This window comes from Thermobia domestica, chromosome 18 (genome assembly GCF_964235325.1).
Source record: "Thermobia domestica chromosome 18, izTheDome1.hap1.1, whole genome shotgun sequence".
Taxonomy (NCBI): Eukaryota; Metazoa; Arthropoda; class Insecta; order Zygentoma; family Lepismatidae; genus Thermobia; species Thermobia domestica.
In genome coordinates, this window is record NC_137471.1 from 66,090,155 (window position 1) to 66,102,584 (window position 12,430).

Below are 12,430 nucleotides of genomic sequence, written 5' to 3' on the forward strand. Positions count from 1 at the left end.
CCTTTTATTTGTTAACCCTTTTAAATTCTTGCCTTTTTCGGCGTTTTTCTTGAGTCTCGGATAAGCAGCGACAGTGTCATCCCTATTTATCCTAGGATCATGGTTTATACCTCGTTTTTCTCAGAATGGAACAGCCTTTCAAACGGCACCACTTACATGTCCCTATAATATGCCAAAAGGGAATTATTTGAGGAAAAATCGGGATTTCTTACCAAAAAAAAAACTTCTTCAAAGTTTGGGGCCCCCTGAGGCTCTACCGGATCTGCGCACAAACCTCCAAAAATTTGGGAAAATACTACGTAGTGTACTAATTTCTTGTGACAAATTCGAATTTCCTGTCTTGAATAGTAAGGGCGGGAAAATTTTTTACCCATATTGAGAGAGCATCAAAAAAAGCCCAAAATTTCCCTAACATGCACCCTACAAATTTTTTAAAATTTCTGACCCGCCACTAATGATCGTAAAATTATGGTTCATACGTCGTTTTGTTCAGAATGGAGTAGCCTTTCAGATGGTATCATCCGCATGTCTCTCGGACATCCCTAAGGAGGGAAAAATTGAGGAAAATAGGAATTTTTGCTGGAAAAAATCGATTTTTGTCCGGTTTGGAGCCCTCTGGCGCGGCCCTAGGTAAACATAGAGATCCAGAAATCACTTTCAAAAATACTACGTAGTGTACTAATTGCTTGTGACAAATACCAATCTCCTATCTTCAACATTAAGGACGAGAAAAATATTTTCCTCTCCTGCGAATATTCCCAGAATGTCCCAGAATACCCTATATAAATTTCAAAAATTTCTTGACACGTCCCTAATTATCGTAGGATCACGATTCATACACCATTCTCTTCAGAATAGAGGAGGCTTCCAGATTGTATTACCCTAATGTCCCTCCGACGTCCCTAAGGAGGGAAAAATTGAGTAAATAGGAATTTTTGCTGAAAAATCCCCTTTATTCCGTTTTGGGGCCCTCTGGTGCGGCCCTGGGTAAACATAGAGATCTGGAAATCACTTTCAAAAATACTACGTAGTGTACTAATTACTTGTGCCAAACACCAATTTCCTATCTTCAATACTAAGGACGGAGCGGGAAAAATATTTCAATTTTCTGCGAATATTTTCGAAATTTCCCAAGGATACTATACAAACTTCAAAAATTTCCTGACACGTCCCTAATTATCGTAGGATGGTGATACATACGTTGTTCTCTTTAGAATTGAGTAAGCTTATAGATGGTGTCACCCGCATGTCCCTGCAGAAAAAATCCCTTTTCCCCGTTTTGGGGCCCTCTAGCGCGGCCCAGGGTTAATATAGAGATCTGGAAATCACTTTAAAAAATATTCCTTATGGTACTAATTACTTGTGCCAAATAGCAATCTCCTATCTTCAATACTAAGGGCGGGAAAAATATTTTCCTCTTCTGCGAATATTTCCGAAATTTCCCAAGGATACTATACAAACTTCAAAAATTTCCTGGCACGTCCCTAATTATCGTAGGATGATGATTCATACGTCGTTCTCTTCAGAATCAAGTAGGCTTTCAGAAAGTCCCTATCATGTAGCCGAGCGGAGCAAGAATCGCAAAAGTGGGATATTTGGTAAAAAAATCCCTTTTTTTTACCCTTTTGTCCCTCTGAACCCTCTTCTATGTTGACGAAAAGATCCGAAAAAATTCACATAAAAACTAACTGGTCCACTGATTGTTTAGGGAAAATGTTAGGATTCTAGGATTAAAGAGAAGCTCATTAAAAAATGTTGAAATTAGACCTCAATAATAAAAAAGGGAATTTGTAAATTGATGACGTCATACCCCCTATTTTCTGACGCTCGGAAGCGTATAGACCCTTCCAAGGCTTTCTTGAATGTCTCCTCTCTTGGAAAATAGAAAAAAAAACGGAACTAAATAGCATTCTTACTTCTCTTTTAATCGAATCTTTAAGACACTACAATATCGGTCGAAAACGAACGAAAAAACTTAAAAGGGTTAAAAGTTTACCTTAAAATCCAGTGCATTTATCATTTAATTCAATTTGAAAAATCGAATTTATGGAATTAATCTACTTTCTACTCGTATTTTAAAGGGGAAATATAATATCTTGGAATTTGAACGAGGTTCTGGAACCGCGAATAATTCTCAAATGGTCGATGAAGGACAAAAAACAGCACGAAAATACTTCTGAACAATTTTTATTCACAGTAGAAGGCGTACACGTAATTATGATGTAATAAACAATAGTTTTTGTGTACTTAAACGTTTGTTAGTTTACCTTTTCACACACCACACATCAGTTAACTATTTTCGTTTTTCCACGTTGAAAAATCTCTTCTTTATTTGTGATTAAAACTTTCTTTAACAACATTTTCTAAAAAGAAGAAAGAAAGAAAAGAAAGAAAGAAAGAATTAATGAAATGAAAAAGAATGAAAGAAAGAAAATGCAGATAATTCGCAAAGCGCAGATAATACATGGTTTACTGTAAATAAATTACTAAATAAATAATACATACAAAAAGGCTCTTAAAAGAGAAAAAATCTTATATCACGATGTGCATCGGAGCCAAGTGAATGAAAACTCACCTTTTTAAGTAGGTGTTTTCGGAAGCCTATAACTCCGAAAGGAAGCATTTGTGCACCCAGGCTGGACAAATATTCTATATTTTTGTCTTATCTTGGTGTCAGGAATCACCTCCCAAACGTTGTCGGTGTTGTTTTGAAACACCCTGTGTATATATATATGGTACATGTTAGGTACTGATGTACCTTAATAACTATGGAAATGAAATAAACAAATAATTCTGATCCAAATTTCCGATGTGCAGTCATTTTTCGTTTACTGATTTTGTTATCTTAGCCTGTTAACAACGATTTCTCCCCAGAAACGTAAATTTATCTTGTGTAAATTTGCTTTTTTCTCCCTCCCCATTTGATGGTATCAATTTGTTAATTGGTATTGATGGAAAAAATAAAATCTAGAGCTGCTTCTTGAATCATGAAGTCGATCAACCTTCTTTTACATACAACTTATATTTACTTAGCTGTCTTAAGGAAATGAAGTAATCGCATAAAATGAGATGACAAAATTGTCCACAGGATGAAAGCTTTAATGCTAAATCTTCAACTAGAAAATTGTTTGATAATAAATCTATAACCAGGTTGCTTCTTTAGTGGACAGCTCTGATTAGAGGCAATCTATTGTAATCTTTTGTCTGAACTTAGGAACGAAATCGGATATTTTGAGTGCAAATAAGAAGTTATTCAGCCCGAAAAGGACCATGGATAGCCACACTGCGTATACAGAAGTGTGTATTTAGTGTTACCCATGAGGCGAGACGAGACATAAGGTTTTCTCGTCTCGTCTTGTCTCGATTCTTGGAGTGTTCTTCCTCATCTCTTATCGATTCTCGATAGTCAAACAGGTTTATTCTTTGGCCAATGTTCAGAAATCTACGGTGCAAATTATAGATTCATACCAATCGTTGTTGAAGCTTGCACACATTCGTCTCGTCTCATTTTGGAAATTTATGTACAAAAATTACGCCCTGATTTCCCTCCTTAATTTCATTTAGAAGTTATCAGAATCCTCCCATAAGAAATGCGCGAACGGTGTAAAATAACAACATTTAAGGTTAGTGTAAAGGGACAAGTTTTGCCGATAGATGCCACTACTGTCTTCGTATCTGTCCCATGTATTTTTTACCTTTCACAAAAATTTACAATTTCTTTTATAAATTTCAATCTAGAGACTTCAAATTTCTGGAGAATGAACTTCATAGCCTATTGAAGGGAACAATCCGTGCCGATTTTTTATTTAGAATTTTCTTCATTGTTGAAACAGTTCCATTGTTAAAGGTTTGGATCTCCATTTCAACAATCAAGCCATTCCAACAATAAAGAAAATTCTAAATAAAAAATCGGCACGGACTATTGCCTTCGATAGATTATGAAGTTCCTTTTCTAAAAATTTGAAGTCTGTAGGTTGAAATTTGTAAGAGAAATCGTGAAAGACAAAAAATACATGGGAGAGATACGAAGACTGTGGTGTCATCTATCGGCAGAATTTGTCCCTTTAAACCAACCTTAAATCATACGTGTCAATTATTGAATTATTTTGTGTAATGGTTTGCTTATCTTTAGACGTTTCTAGTGGGAGCCCACGAGAAAACTCATTGGCACTTTGAAATTACTAATCGTTTTTTCATCGCTATTTCGTATTGAACAGGTTTCAATTCCATGCAGTATAATATTGTTCTTTTAACTTACAGTTTACTCAAGAGCTAAATATTTTTGAATCTTTGTGCCGCAAGTCCTTATGCAACAACGGGGTTATGAAGAACAAGTCCTGCTATTAATGTGGGCTCCAAACCACCGTGAGGATTGAACCCAATACAGTTGACGGGTCCGCAGACCAGCATGCAAGATTATCTCTTAACGTGTAAGTAAAGTGGGCCGTTCCCTTCCACGTTATATTTCCTTTAATATAAAGGACGTGGTGGCTCAGTGATACAGAGTACACTCCTAGTGCGAAGGGTCTTTGGTTCGATCTCAAGCCATGTAAGTTTGTGGTGGACAGCATCGTGATTGTGGGATTTATCAAGGCTCACTCAGCTTTCCCCACATTCTCCTTCCACAAATTAGGAGCACTGTTGCCATAGCAATGATTAGGATGAGAGGTTCAAATCTTAAATAACTTAATACCTTACATTGTTACATGCATTTAGTTCTAGTGTCAAGGGACTTATAGTACTCGTACTCACATGAGATTGGTACCTGCTTATAGGACTCACACGGGTTTCCTATTTTCTTATAGGACTCGTGCTCGCACGGGATTCTTATTTACTTGTATAACTCGTGCTCACACGGGCTTTCTATTTACTTATAGAACTGGTGCTCCTACGGATTTCCTATTTATTTATAAAACTCGTGCTCCCATGGGGATACTATCTACTTATAGTACTCGTGCTCATACAGGGTTCCTATCTACTTGCAGGATTTATTATTTATTAAGCTCGACAGCGATTAACCTCGAGAACAGAGATCACGAGCTCAACTTAATCAGGTATCCTCTTTAGCCCACAAGGCATAACCGTCAGTCGCAGGTAATACTGGAAATTTCATTCCATTTTATCGTCTTGAACAAAGCTGGATTACCTGCCCAAGCAACCGATCCGATAAAGCTCTCTTCTGCAATATTTTCAATCTATCTATCACCATATGAAGGGTATGTACTTTTGCCACCGACTGTACCTACTTCTAAGCACATGCCTGAAGAAGAGAAACAGAATACTATGTATTGTGCTGCTGTTCAGACAGTTTACTTACCGATGAGTTTGCTTAGTGTCATCGATGAAAGGCAGGAGTTGAGTATGACGTCAAAATTCAGAGAGGATATTAGAGCAGTGAAACGTGATTGAGTGGGCTGGAGGGGAAATTTGGTGAACGGCAACAATGTTCCAAAAAGAAGAAAAGAAAGAAGTAAAATAAGAAAAGTAAGAAGAGAAAGAGAGAGAGAGAGATACAGTGACAACGCAGATTGAAGAAGCAATGCCTCCCGTATGCTTCTCTTTTCAAGTCACTAATTATGAGTGATTAATCTAATAGTCTCTTGCTAGCTGGGATTTCATCCGGACGTTCTTTCAAGGACAAACTGTTATCACTTTTCTTTCTTTGCGTCTTCGCTCCGTTTTAGCTTCTTCTTTGTTGGTGAGGACGTTGGTTCTTTGGCGGGAACAAGGAGAAAGAGAGGGAACGAGAATAGAGCATTATGATTGAGCTCATAATTTGTGTTACGGTGCGGGGAGAAAACGGCGGAATCCAAACACAAGAAACAGTGTTTCTAACTGATATAATTAAGAAACGTCACTGGTTTACTTCGAAGAGCAACTGACTCATATAGTATAAGGTACAAAAATTTAGGTGCAATTCGTGACAGTACCAGGAGCGTAACTACTGGGGCGCAAAACCGAGAGAATGACCCTTCTAAGTGGGCCCTTTATCCTTATCTCTTATTGGTTCAAATTCTTTTGTTTTCTGAAAATGCATAGAACGAACGTACATTTATTTCAACAAGAAGCTATTCAATGCTTCTTTGAGTTCTTTCATCAGTATGTGGTTATATGTGACCGGAAAGAGTTCATGTTTATCGTATAGTATGGTAAAGTTCAATTTCTGACAGTGTGACTAGATGAGGTGGAGAGGGACAGGCGTGGTGGCTTAGTGGTGACTTATTTCTGGTGCGTGGGTTCCTTGGTTCGATCCTCGGCAGGGGACATTGTATCCGTGGGTTTTCTCGAGGGTACTCCTGTTTCTTCCTACTTTCTCATTCGACCAATTTTTCCATCAGGGGCGTCATTTAGGGGATTAGGAGGGGGCAATTGCCCTCTCAAGAGTTTGAGGAATACATATACTTTAATCGATTGTCTACTAATATGTTAGTACAAAACGTAAAAGTCTTATGTCGGTGGTGCTCTTGCACCCTCAAGCGAAGTCTGAAATGACGCCCCTGTTTTCCATCATCATTCACATGCCTTAATCATAGTCTCCCTTAGCCTAAAGGACATTATCGTGGGACGTTAAACTGAAAGATTTCATTTCATTTTTCCATATAGTATTAACATTTCTAAGGTTTATCATCTCGCCAATTTAGTCGAACTCGGATAATGTAGTCTTATTCTATATAGCATTTTGATACTTTTTTAAAGCGAAAATTTGACAAAGGCAAAATCTCAAATTCGACGGATCACAACTCGAGAACCGAAGGTCTCCATACTATATTTTATATACGTATGTAAATTATTATGCTTCTTATGGTCTATACCACCACACCAAATTTGAACCTCTTTCATAGATTGCTTACGATTTACTTTTCTTTCTTTCTTTTTTTTTTTTTTTTTTTTTTTTAAGTAAGTGAGAAATGGAAAGCTTTAACAAGACCGCGCTCATTATGGAATTATTGAAAATCCAGTAGGTATTATCTTACTGGGGGAAGGGACATAAAGTGGGGGAAGGGACATAAAATGTAGTTACGCGTGTAGTCTGTACATGATTCAAGAAAACTTGTCTTCAAATAATGTAGTCCAAAAAACAAACAAACAAACAAACAAAAAACATTCATATTGTGCATTCATCTTGTCGCAATGAAAATGTTTTGTATTACAACACAACTTAAGTATTACCCTGTTTTACTAAAATGCGTATGTCCTACGAATGTATGTTCGTAACGTTAGTATGTTCGTAACGCAAAAAAAAAAAAAAAAGAAAAAAGAAAAGAAAAGAAAAAAGAAAGAAAGAAAAGAAAAAGAAAAAATCTATATCAATGGTCTTAACTAAGTTCGCTCGCGCTTGTTTGAATTTTAGTGAGTAACGTGAAGACAACGAAAAAACAATGTAGAACATAAGCCAGACAGTATCTAAACTATGATGTAATTATCTGCACACCCGAAGTTCTGGTCTATAAGAAAAGGTTTAGAAACTGTTATTAGTGTATTTAAAAGTACTTTGTATGAACTATGTGGCTTACTTTCTACATTTTTTAATTTTTATCTTCACTTTAAAGTTTTCACTTTTTTTTTTCTTAGTGCTGATGAGCTTAGCGAAGATTCTTAAGCATTTTATGCACTAAAATCTATACGTAATACCATTATTCTGGGTGTAACGTAAAACAAAAAATTCTTGCATTACAACTAGCTTATGCACTAAAATCCGTGTGTCTAATAGCAATAAAGTAAAGAACATCTTACATGTCCAGCTGTAATGTAAAGAACATCTTACATTACAATTACGTTATGTACTATAAAATCCACACGTCTAATAGCATTAGCCTGGCTGTAACAAAAAATTTCTTGTACTGAAATCCGTGTGTCCAATACGTGGATCTTTCAATATATAAGTTTCCCTGTATGTAAAATATTTATTTGTTAAGATATATTTGTAAACTAGATATATATATATATGTGTAGGTAGGTCCTTTCTCATCTCTCCACATAATCCCTATTGAGACTCAGACAGAGCTCCCTCGTGGCTAAGCGGTTAGCGCACGCGCCTTTGGCGTGGGAGACCCGGGTTCGATTCCCGGCGGGAGCTCATGTGGTTCGGATTCCACGTTAATCAGTAGGTTCACGTTTCATATAGTCTCGCTGCTGAAAAGGACGCTAAACTAAAATCAACTGAGATTCAGACATTTGTCTCACCGTTGTACCAATTTGTCCAAACCCTTTGCAAAAAAAAAAAAAAAAAAAAGGACTTGCTATTTAGCACTTTCCTCACTTTCCGCTTCACTCATGGGTGCCCGAAGGGGAGGGCATGGTGGGGCCCGGGCCACCTCTGGCTCATGAAAATGTATACGTAATGTAGCAAATCACGTATATTAAATACCAGGCGTAGTATAGCAATCATGGAGATGGGGCCCCTCCTTAGAAAATTTTCTTCACTTCTTCACCTGTTTCGAAACGTTCATCTTGCAATGCAGATTTTAACACCAGAAAAAATAAAAGTAACTCGGCGCTAAATTCAGACTGTATGGAGAGTGGGACAGCTGTTCGCACCCTAATTCTTTTATTTTGTTTTGTTTGCATGTTGAGTGGAGGTGAATCAAGAAAACTTCAGGAAGAAAAAGAGACCAGGTCGCTTATGTCGAATTGCGTTTCCCTGAAGAAGAGTTCAGGTTCGACATAAGTGATCTGTTCTCCTGTCAACTGGTGAAGAAAAATGTGAGGAGAGTGCTAAGTAGCAAGAATCCTGAATTTTGGCTACCAAAATTGAATAATAGTTGTTGTACCAGGGGCGTATTAACGATTTTGTTTCGGGGGGGATTTGCTAACTTTCGGTGGGGGGGAGCTTTGACTGAAAATGTGAAAATTCTGCAAGATATTTCATATATTTTACTATAGTAACTAAGACTTCGGGGGGGGCTTAAGCCCGGAAGCCCCCTCCTAAATACGCCCCTGGTTGTTCACCACTTCCGGTTCCAGTAGAGAAATAAAAGTCAAGATAAAACTTATTCTTAGACCGCTGAATCCATATGAAGAAGCCATTTCTTGCTATATAGTACCGTTTCTGACCTATGAAGACCAGTATTGAAAGCGTTAGTGGTAGTGACTTTCTATACTTCCGGTTTTAGTAGTGTGTTAAGGATGGAGATAGAAAATATATTATTTCGGACGCTGAGCACTCTTTCTACTATCATTTTTGCTCTATGGTGATCAACGTTGAAGGGAACACCATAGTCCAGTGGTTAGAGCGTTGTATTCATGTCCGCGTGGTTCCGGGTTCGATTTCCGGCCAGTGCTTCCCAATTTTCGGCGTCCACCCAGCGTCGTGAGGCAAACGGGGGACTCACGTGAAAACAAGACGCGACGACCACTAGGTCTAGAAAGCTCCTGATGGCGCCTGTTAGGGACAGGGCACAGGCCCGTAGCCAGCCCAAAAACTTAGGGGGGGGCGATCCAACCATATGATATTTCATCACCATATTATAGTTCTTTTCCAAGCCTACTGTAAAACTTTTAGGGGGACAGCAAAAATTTAGGAGGGGGCCCGACCCCCCTGGATACGGGCCTGACAGGGCATCGCAGTGCGCTGACCACGTGCTCGCTGCTAGGCTAGAGGTAGTTCCACCAGTCGCTAATAGATGGCTCTGAAGTAGGTTTAGGCTCACAAACTGGGCTGTTACGCCGTTTTTTTTTCATCAACGTTGAAACCAGAAATTGTTGATTTCAAATGTTCCTGGTTTCAGTAGAGTGTCAAGGAAAAAGTAAATCGGATTTCAGAAAACTGCTTAGACTCTACCGTTACCGTTTTTTGCACTGATACCTGTCTCGAAAGATGACACACGGGTAGACATAAGCCGTTCTACTTACGCATAGCATTGTTTGGAAGTATAATAATAATAATAATAATAATAATAATAATAATAATAATAATAATAATAATAATAATAATAATAATAATAATAATTATTATTATTATTATTATTATTATTATTATTATTATTATTATTATTATTATTATTATTATTATTATTATTATTATTATTATTATTATTATTATTATAAATAGACTGTGGAATTATAAAGAAACTTAATGCTCATAATCCACCGAAGAAGAATGTGAACAGTATTATGGGAGAGGAATCTGTGTTTGCAACAGTTGAATAATAGAAAAAAATGAAACAAAAAGAAAGTACTTTGGTAATTGCTTCAATCATTCCGGATGAGTGAAGGTGAGAATTTTCCACTGTCCGACATCACCTGCCTTCAGCTCAACTTCTTTTCTTTTCCGCAGCGTTTCCAACTACTTTAATATATTACTCAATGCATCCTACGACCAAGTTGAGTTCTTTTTTTTAATTGCTCGTATGACAGGGAATCACAGAACATGGTTTGTGCTTTGCAGTATACAGTGTATATACTCGTATATACAAGTAGAAAAAGAGGAAAAGAAGAAAGAACGGCACCATAACTCAGCTGAGAGCTTAAAGTGAATCCCTATCCTTTCTTATCCTTATCCTTACAAATGTATAAAGTAACGTGTATACAGAGTTTGTCCGGAAAGTAGTAGAACTATTTTTCCCGCCAAAATGTGGTGAAGAAAGAGGCGTAACTGCGCTGGTTGGATGAAGACGTCTTAGCTACCAGCGCACCAGTCGCCAGTCGTCTCGAAGCCTTCACGGAATGTAGATCGTGTTTAAGGTGAACCCCTTTCAAGGTGCCCTGTTATCCAGTGTTCGAAGTGGGAAAAAAAAAGCAGAGACGGTATGTTTCATTGCGATTTTGACTCGAAATACCGGCTATCTAAATGTTGAAATGCAGTGAGGACATGTTGCCTAAAAGATTGCATTTCTATTTACATAATGACTGAAAATTATTGGAGAGCTTCTCTGTAGTAACATAGGGGGGATACGGAGAGACTTTGACCTCCCACCACCAACTTTATGCAAAAAAAATTAAAATATCCCCTTATGTTGTATTATAGAGAATTATAGACGAAAGTGCTCAATAACAGAATGAAGGTATTACCAATTTCCTGCGGGAAACTCCCGGTCCCCCCACTTGACTGTATGCTATTTTCAAACACCCGGAAGGCCAATTACAAAGAAACAATTCAGTATGGCACATCAAAATATAAATTAGGTGAACTTCTTTTAAGACACCTGATTTTAAAAACAAAATGTAGGAAAAAGATAACAAACGTAAATTGAAGATGCGGATTTTTAAAAAAAAAAAAAGTATACAGGAAAAACAAAAAAAAAATACACATTTCACACTCAGCCCAAAAGATTTCAAACATTAATATAATGAGTCATCTTTGGAATAGGAAATGTTAAAGGTTCTACCATTTCAAAGGTTATGTTGCGCAACCAGATTTTCCAAGAATTATTTTTCTCAACAATTATTTCAGTTCATTAAAAAAAACCTTTTTTTTTTTTTAAAAAAAAAAAGAAAATACGTCATTTCAATTTCATTTTTGCTACCGATAATACTTCGGCTAGTTACTCCACTAGCATCATCACGGATATGTATATTAGACATTATACTTTAATGCAGTGGTTTCCAACCGGTGTGTCACGCAGTCTCATAGGATGTGTCGTAAAATTTTAGAATTTAAATGAACCAGTTAGTTAGGATCAATTCTGAGATAGACTGTACCACTCAACATCTCCAACGTCAGGAACAATGCCCAGTGCTACATAGAGACACTACTTTATAGAAACCTATAGTTTTACACTGTTATCAATGGCGTACAAGATGAGTTGCACAGTTAAAAGCCTCTCGAACAAGACATAATGGGAACATAAATACTTTTTTATTTAGTTGGGTCAATTACCTGCTTCTCTGGGTTAAAGTAAGAAAAATGAGTAATATGTTCCGTTAGTCAGTCACTTTTTACTATTACTGAAACGCTGTCTCATATCGCTCATTTTTGATCATTTATATCAAGGATGTTATAAAATAGAGGATCTCCCCTTACGACAAAATCTTGAAGCCTTACGTTACAGTTTCGCCACCCCTACTCTGCCCGCTCCGCCCAATAAGATCGCAATGTTTTGAGCCAACAATCATGGCGGAAACGAAAGTAGCCAATCAGAAGATGGCGGAAACGAGAGTAGCCAATCAGACGTGCCAATGCTCGGTTGTTTTTTTGGCTTCATTGATTTAATAGGATGAAGATACATATGGGCAGATCCTCTATTTTATAACATCCTTGATTTATTTATATATATATATATATTCCCTTCCCCAGTAACAAGGAGACTTACGGAAGTGTCACTCACCGATTTGAATGAAACTTTGCACACTTGTAGAACATCGAAAAATAATCGACACCTATTGGTTTGTTTCGGCAATGGTGAAGATTTAAGGGTGGAAACCACCCTTTGAATGTTAGGGGATGGCCTCTAGACAGAAAACAATAATTTAATATAGAAGAAAACATACT